Below are 8,514 nucleotides of genomic sequence, written 5' to 3'. Positions count from 1 at the left end.
GCATCACCAATGCTTATATTCATTTTTATTCTAATGTGAATAAAATTGAATAAATCTTGTCCAATGAAACTAATGCCTGAACGGAGCGTTGAAACAACGATTAGAATTGTTACGTGTGATTAGAATTGTTACGTGTGATTAGAAGGTTACGAGTTCAAATAGCTAAAATAGTCTCTTAAAAAATACAAAATAAGACTCTGCACAATAACTTTCATGTACGTGACGACCTTTTCTTTTATCATGTGTTAATTGTTGCAACTTGCACCTCTATAATTTGTATGAACAGAACTCGGAAAGATAAAAGGAGTGGATATACCCCATCAAAAGAAACTAAGTCAAGACTTATTGAACAATGAGTAGTTATAATAAAACATTAAAAGATTGAATAAAAATGGTCCCAATTAATCACAATCATGATGTGGGCAACTGGCAGTGGTGCCCTAGTCCTATAATTATTCTATAATAATGGACTTTCTAGCTACTATACTACACTCTTAGATTTTCTTGCACCAAATACTATTGTGAAAATAGCACGGGCTAGTTAGTTTTCGGATTGGTAATCGAAAAAATCGTCAGCGTTTGCAAAGTCATTAAAAAATAGTCACTGTTTTCCTGAAACATGAAAAATTCCAGCAAAATATGCTGGATTATGAAGTTCCTCCTTTTTTAAACTTCCCCTGCATATTATGTCGAAACTCAAATACATTATGAAATTTCAACATATTATACTGGAATCTCATATGTAAAAAATTCGAACCCTAGCGGCTAGCATATTATGCTGGAATTTTTCAGAATTTTTAAGGGTGTTTTTGTTCAGATTTTATCTTTACATGAAAAAATGGCTAAATTTCAATTACTTTTGAAACTGTGGCTATATTTTAATTACTAGTTTTGGTGTACGGGCGATGCGCGTGTTCCCCGTCTCAATGAGTAATATTTTGTAAGAAAATTATATATGTTTTAAATTATGTTTGAGTTATAAATAAAGTATAAGCTGTTGAAATTGATGACTATTGATCCTCTATAACTAATACAATAAAAGAAAAAACTTTGTTCATAAGAGCCCTCAAACATTATTCAATATATTTACTTTTAATTATGTTCCAATTTATAGTTTTGTCATTTTAATTTCATGAGTTATCGTGCTTTTTTGTTAGTTTCAATAAGAATGCATAGCTCTTGAAGATTTCAGATTATTTCAATTTTTTAAAAAGCTATTCTCAAGTTCATTCGAGAAGACACAAACAAGGTATAGACTTTTATTCCGATTCTTTAAAGATTTATTGAATAACATATTTTAAAAATATGAATCATATGTTTTCTCAATTTATCTCCGTTCAAAGGTTTTGATATTATCCATGTAGTGAGGTTTTAATTGTTAAAAAAAAAAGAATTTATGATTTATATTACATTGTCGAAACATGCGTGGGCATTAAAACATAAGTTATAGAACGAACAAATTACTATAAAAACTTATTGAATTCACTAATTGTGTTTGTGCACATATTAATTTAGATATTTTTTTTTATATATAATTCATTTGAAAGTCCTAAATATTTGGATTTCCTACATAGTTCACATAAAAAAAAATTAATAAGCAAACTTTTAATTAATTCTAGTCTTAAATATTTATATTACATTTTTATTCACTATGAAATTTATTTTTAAAGGATACAAATTTAATTACATTTCATGTTGAGGTTTCGTGTTTTTATTATATAAATTTAGGCTTGTACTAGTTAATATGATTATATAAGGCATCAAATAATCATTTTGGGTGCTTATTTGAACATGGATTAAATATTTTATTTGATTAAAATAAGAATATTTAAAATGCATATTTGATTGTTTCGCGTTAAAACAATTTTAGTTTATACATTATTGTATTAAATACTTTTAATTTAATCTATGATTTTATGTTCCCATTATTTAAGTTTTTGATTGAAAATCATTTGAAGCCACCATATTAGAACGTGCACATCAGAAAGGAATTATGTTCAATTAGTATAACTTATATAAGGTAAAATATTTATTGATTTAAATTCCTAAATATTAGGTTTTCTTACCTAGTTAGATTTACAAGTGATACTTAAAAAATGGTCACAGTTTAAGAGTAATCGAAATTTAACCACTTTTTTATGTAAAGATAACATGTGAACAGAAACACCCTTAAAAATCTGAAAAAATTCCAGCATACTATGCTGAAGTTCGAAAATTTTACATATGAGATTCTAGCATAGTATACTGGAATTTCATAATATGCTGAAGTTCCAACATAATGTGTTGAAAATTTATATGCAAGAGCTCCATAATCCAGCATAGTATGCTGGAACTTTCCGTGTGTTGGAGTCCAACAACATAATATGCTGAAAATTTATACGCATGAGCTCCATAATCCAGCATATTATGCTTAACTTTATGTGTTTCAGCAAAACAGTGGTTATTTTTCTTTGACTATACAAATGCTGACTATTTTTCAATTACCAATCCAAAAACCCATGCTATTTTCATCTTATTATCATTAACTAAACTGCGTTGATAACGTAAAACGACTTTTTACACATATATATATATTAACTTTAACCAAGAATCCAAATGAAAGGCTTTGGCCAATCATATATCAGAGTCTATAGGGTTTCATTAATTGGGTACATGGTAGGACATAGCCACATTTATTCAATCACTTGTCATTATAATAATATTCTATATAACCAACAAATAACGCACTCACTGTGCAAACATCACACCAGTGAATCGTTTTAATTTGTCACTGTTTTTGTCCATTTTGTTCACTGTTTTAATTTTACCGTCTTTCTTATTTTTGCCCTTTAGTTTGGATCCTCTCATTATTCAACATGCAATGCCACTTGTCTGGGCTGACTAGACTTCTTGATTTCTTTTCTTGTTTATTCTGATTGACATTTGGTTTGTGTACTCTGACTCACTTAATCAGTTAATCTACTATTCATGATTTATTGGAGAATTAAACAAATCGTATCATTTCATTCATCAGGTCTCATCCAACTCCGACCAAGTTAATTTGAAGATTAAAGCTTTTGGATTTAATGTTCTCTATCACAGAAAATATCTCAGAATACAACAACATATTCATTATAATTTCATACGATTTGGTGAAGGTAATTTGTACGCAAATGTTATCCGTATCTTTTGCATATAGATAGATTGTTTTTGATAGACCTTCGGCTCAAGAAAATATCTCAGAATCTAAAGCATAAGTTTTATGTTGTTAAAAAATTTCAAAAATATTAATGTATTCATCTCCATTCCTTTACGGATGTCATTGCATCTTCGTCAAAGCCTCTGAAAATACATTATTTTTGAATAATTCGATCTCCGCTACTTATCAATTTCAAGTTTAGTATGCCAATTATTAATCAAGTTTAGCATGTGATTGAATTAATCTTTAAGAGAACCTACAGATGAAAGGGTTAAGCTATGATTAGGAGGCAAAACGTGGTTTTTTTTTTCTTTTCAAATTTTCTTAAGCTTAAACATAGAAGTTTGAAATATAAGGCACACCTATAATGACAAAAAGACACAAAAACAAGGCAAAACAAGATAAGTATTGCCAAGATTTTAGAAGATTCGCATTCCAAAAACAAGTGTTATATATAATTTGTAGTATTCCAGCTTCTAAGGTGGCCCATATATTTGAGTCTCGAAACAACTGTTAATAATAAATAGACATATGCTACTGCAGCTTAATGGAACTAAAACTTTATTAATTTTGAACATGAATCTAGCTGGCTAAATATTGACAAAAGTTAGGCCAAATACAAATAATTGATCGACCATTCCTTCTTCCTTGTGTTTTCATAATCATACACATTTGCTAAACATTGTCTTTCAGGTGTCAATTGCTTGCTCTTTGAATGGTTGCACTCATCACATGATCATGATTTCCAAAAAAAAAAAAAAAAAAGATTTTTACTTGGATAGGAGAACCAGATTTTTTTTAACTATGCTACCGTTTATAAGTAATGATATGGTCATCAATCTCATTAATTGCCCAACAGAAATCGAGAATTATTAAAGGTGAGCCTTAGAACAACGGTAGATAGTCTTCGTGTGATTATAAGTTACGGGTTTGGGCAGTAGAATTAGCCATTAATGCTTGCATCATGGTAAACTGCTTATATCATACCCTGGGCTGCCGCCCTTTCTCGACCCTGCATGAATATGGGATATTTCATGCACCGGACTAAAATTCTTTTTGAGAATTAAGTGGTTAATTCTTACCGATAAAAAGGCACTCGGTAGACTAAGCTCATGTTGTGCACCAAGTTCAAGAAAGAGCGGATCATATTACATTTATTGTACATAGTCTTAACTCTTAAGCTATTTTTCCTAAGAGGCCAGCTTCCACTATCTGATTTTTTACCATTAATGAGTAAGATCTTTAAGGATCAAAATTCAGCGAAGGTAAAGTTTTTATGCTACAGTTAATTGAAATGTTTAAACTTAAACGATGGTAAATAGAAATGATTACTTACTATAATAGGAGTATATGTATAAGCAAAAGGCACAAACTAAGCACACGTAACATGCATCTTGTTTAGTATTTACTCCCTCTGTTCACTTTTACTAGTCTATTATTGACTTTGCACGCCCCTTAAAAAATAATAAATAAAGTGCAGAATTTACCATAATATTCATATTAATTGATACATATTTTTAATGGATTTGAGAAAATGATTTGAAATGAGTAGTTATACTATAGGTATTGGACAAGTAGTAAAAGTACCTTTTGTTTTAAATGAAAGGGGGGTGTGAGAGAGAAAATTATTTGTAAAAGTAGTAAGGTGACAAGGAAAGTGAAAAATTTGAAGTACCTCTTGTTTTATCACAATCCATGCACCCATGTGGTAAATTACTCCTTTTGTGGTTTCTTTACTTTTTCAAGGAGTTTTGGTGATATTGGTATCCCTAAAGTTGTACAAGATAACTTTTTCTGCTATATATTTTATGCAAACTTTATAATAAACAGGAGAAAAGAATAAGAATCAAATCTAAGGAAGAATAATTGGAGTAAGTGAAAGGTAGTAGCAATAGGAAGTGGAGAGATTCTTCTCCTAGTTTTAATTAACCCTGGCTTGGTGACATTCAAGACGAATTCTACATCAATAAAATACGGGAGAAATGCTTCGTATATAAGTAAATAAATTTTAGACCCTAATGACGTGGTTCAAAGCAGTTAATATCACTAGTGAGTATTTTAAAGTCGTGCCGGCCTAAACCAAAACAGATAATATCACTAGTGAGCTGGAGTGTTTTTAGAGTGAGTTCTTTTTTGCATTTTGCTTTGGTCCCTGTTGTGCTTCTTGCTTTGCACTTTTGATAGACAAAAGTAGTGAACAAATCACTGTACCTAAAGCTTTGTTTTTCTTTAAAGTAAAAGAAGTATTTTATGTAACTCAATATAACAAAATTTGACACAATGTTGGATAAAAAACAAGGTTGCAGAACTAAATGAATACAATTGGGGTCAGTTCCAACTCATTCAAAGCCAAAAGAAAAGATGAAGAAACATATGAAAACTTTTACAACTTAGATTAATGGATGGAGCTTAAAGGGTTTACTTTCTGATTTTTGTTAAATTTCAAAGTTTCCTTTTCTAGTAACACGAAGTTAGAAAGACTTGAACCCATGACTTCGCATGTTGTGGTACAAAGATGAAAGTCAAAGATTGAAGGATCAAATCGTGAGCCATGCTCATAACTATTTTAACTTGTATTTATAACTGTAGAAGCGGATTCAAGATATGGGTTTCTACAACAATCTCGAGTTATATATATACAATAATAATTGGGTTCCCAATCAAATATTTATAGATATTTAGTCAATTTTTTAATACAAATACATGATTTGAACAAAAATTACTGGGTTCACGGGACCCATAACCTTAAAGCTAAATCCGCCCCTTATAAGTGAAATTTATAGTTCGTGTGCACATAGAAGATAATACAATCGAACAAATTCTAAAAAAACTAATTGCAACCAATTACATAAAGATAACCTCCACCTAAATAAAAATATATGAAACTATAACTAGATAAATGAGAGGGGATACAAGTGCCCTCTATACCATTAATATATTTCAACCCGAGAGAACATTTCAGACTATTAGAGTACTAATTAATTATAACATTTCATGAGCTTAATAATATAAGGAATTAAAGATGATGCCAGTTCATTTTTATTGAATTTATTCTTTCATATCAAATCTTGGGCCCTGGAAAGGATCCCCCATTTAAAAATTCTCCAATTAGGTGTAAATCAGCTAATTGTACTATTTAGATTTGTTTCCTAAATTATTGCATTAGAATTTTATGTCTATCCGAATCATGGCAGCTGATTTTAATCATTAAGCCCATCACCAGTAATTTAGATTATATTGTCTAAAAAAAATTGCAAGTATCACTCACCAGTGTTGCTCTTTAAAACATCATAAGCGAAGCTCAAACATATTTTTTTGGACGAATGGGAGCAACAAAGGGCTAAATTATAAGAGATTGCAAAAAAATTTTATTCTTAAAAATGAATATAATATAAGTATAGCTTCTAATAAAAAGTCCGGAGTTCAGCTATTTGCTACTGTTACCTCTATCATGGAGAATAATTGTTTGTTATTATAATTGCCATATAAATGAATGCGCTCAATTATAGATCAATTTCTCTATAATAACTTAGTCTATAGGCTATAGCCTAATAGATGTTGGTCTATGCTTTGGTTTTTAAACGGTAGGGAGAGGATAAAAATTACTCTTCTACTATACGTAGTATTTTGTATTTACAGTCATTCATACTTTGTGTTTGCAAATTGCCTCGTAATTCCCTTGGCTCTAATAAGAGAGGGAATTTTAAAGATTATTATATATAACAAACAGCACGTTTTTTCCCGAAAATCTAATTTTTGTTGCTTGATCTTTATGCTGAGTAGGATGATAAGAGTATTACATGGTATATATAATCTGATTATGAAAGTTTTTGAAAAACTTTACTTTAGCAATTAATGAAAAACTAGACAAAACCTAAAAAACTCTTTTTTCACGCAACACTAAACCTATATCACTAGCTAGAGTTATAATTTAAAGTTAAATTACAAAGATGATGAATGATTATGCTAGGAAACTGTGGCGAGCTAGCTAGCGCCGAATTTAGTAACTTTGGTTCAAATTCGGTATTTGTCTAAAAAAAATTATTAAATTATATATAATTATTAACTTTGAACCCAATAACTTAAAAAGATTAGAATTCCGAACTCAAAAACTTCATATCTTTTAACTCCGCCTCTTCTAAGGAACACATTAACTGTCACAATCTTCATCTTAAATTATCCATCAGCTGATCAGAGAGGTCAAAATCGTTAGATTTTCTTCTATTTTTAATCAGATTTTATTTTGGTATCTTTTTACTCTCTCAGGGCATAATTTGGTATGGAATCATTTGTGATGACATAGACATTCCTATATTTAAAATGATTTTCTCAGACACGAAACTATTGGATATAGCAAATAGCAAGATGCCTATGTAAGTATGAGAACTCCGTGGAATTAAAAATTCTTATTTTTGTATATGACCTTGATTTAAATAATTAATCAAGAATAATTCAATAATATTCTTGCCTGGTTGGTATGTCAGGACTAGTAAATGAGTATCGACGTAATTAGAAAGAGTTTCCAAGAAACAGAACCAAACAAACTTCAATATTAATAATATCAAATAATCACTTCCCACTTCCCTTAACAATAAATAAAATATAAAAAAGCTTATGTTGAGATCACAGATTTCTTAACTATGGGCTTCTGCCAATTGAATCAAAACACTGAAGTGGATAGTATTCGAAGATATATGTTTGTTAGAACAGTGCAAAAGATTTTCTCCTACTTGTTTACTAATTAATTATTGGTTTAGTTCGATAACTATTAACTGAGAGAGATTTTGTACTAGTTGAACAACTTGCAAAATAGAAAATCCTGGGTAGGGTGCAATGTATTCGTCATTTACGTCGTCTTACTTGATCGTCTTTCAAATCAAGACGTATAATTTGGATTAAGAGGCCGCTTGACTTAGCTGATTTAGAGTAGCTGATAAGCATTAGATGCTGAAAAGCATTTTTAAGTGCTGAAACTGATTTAAAAAATAAACAGTTAAGTGTTTGGATAAAAGTGCTGAAATTAATACTATGCTGCTGAAGAACTAGGTATACGAAAAGTTTTCTTTTAAAAAAAAGTATTTTAGGGATAGAATAGAAAATATTTTAGTGAAACTAAGTGCTTATAAGCTGAAATTTAATAAGTTGGGGCCGAGGAGACCAACTTATGGCTTTTGGCTTATAAACACTTAACTTATAAGCACTTTTAATTTTATCAAACGCGTAGATAAGCCAAAAAGTGTTTATAAGTCAGTTTAACCCCCTTATAAGCTTAGCCAAACACCCTCTGAGACTAATGCATATATGACAAAAATGGAGGCAAGATTTGATAAATGAGA

This window comes from Nicotiana sylvestris, chromosome 4 (assembly GCF_000393655.2).
Source record: "Nicotiana sylvestris chromosome 4, ASM39365v2, whole genome shotgun sequence".
NCBI lineage: Eukaryota > Viridiplantae > Streptophyta > Magnoliopsida > Solanales > Solanaceae > Nicotiana > Nicotiana sylvestris.
The sequence above is the reverse complement of the archived record's forward strand: the minus strand, read 5'-3'. Positions refer to the sequence as shown.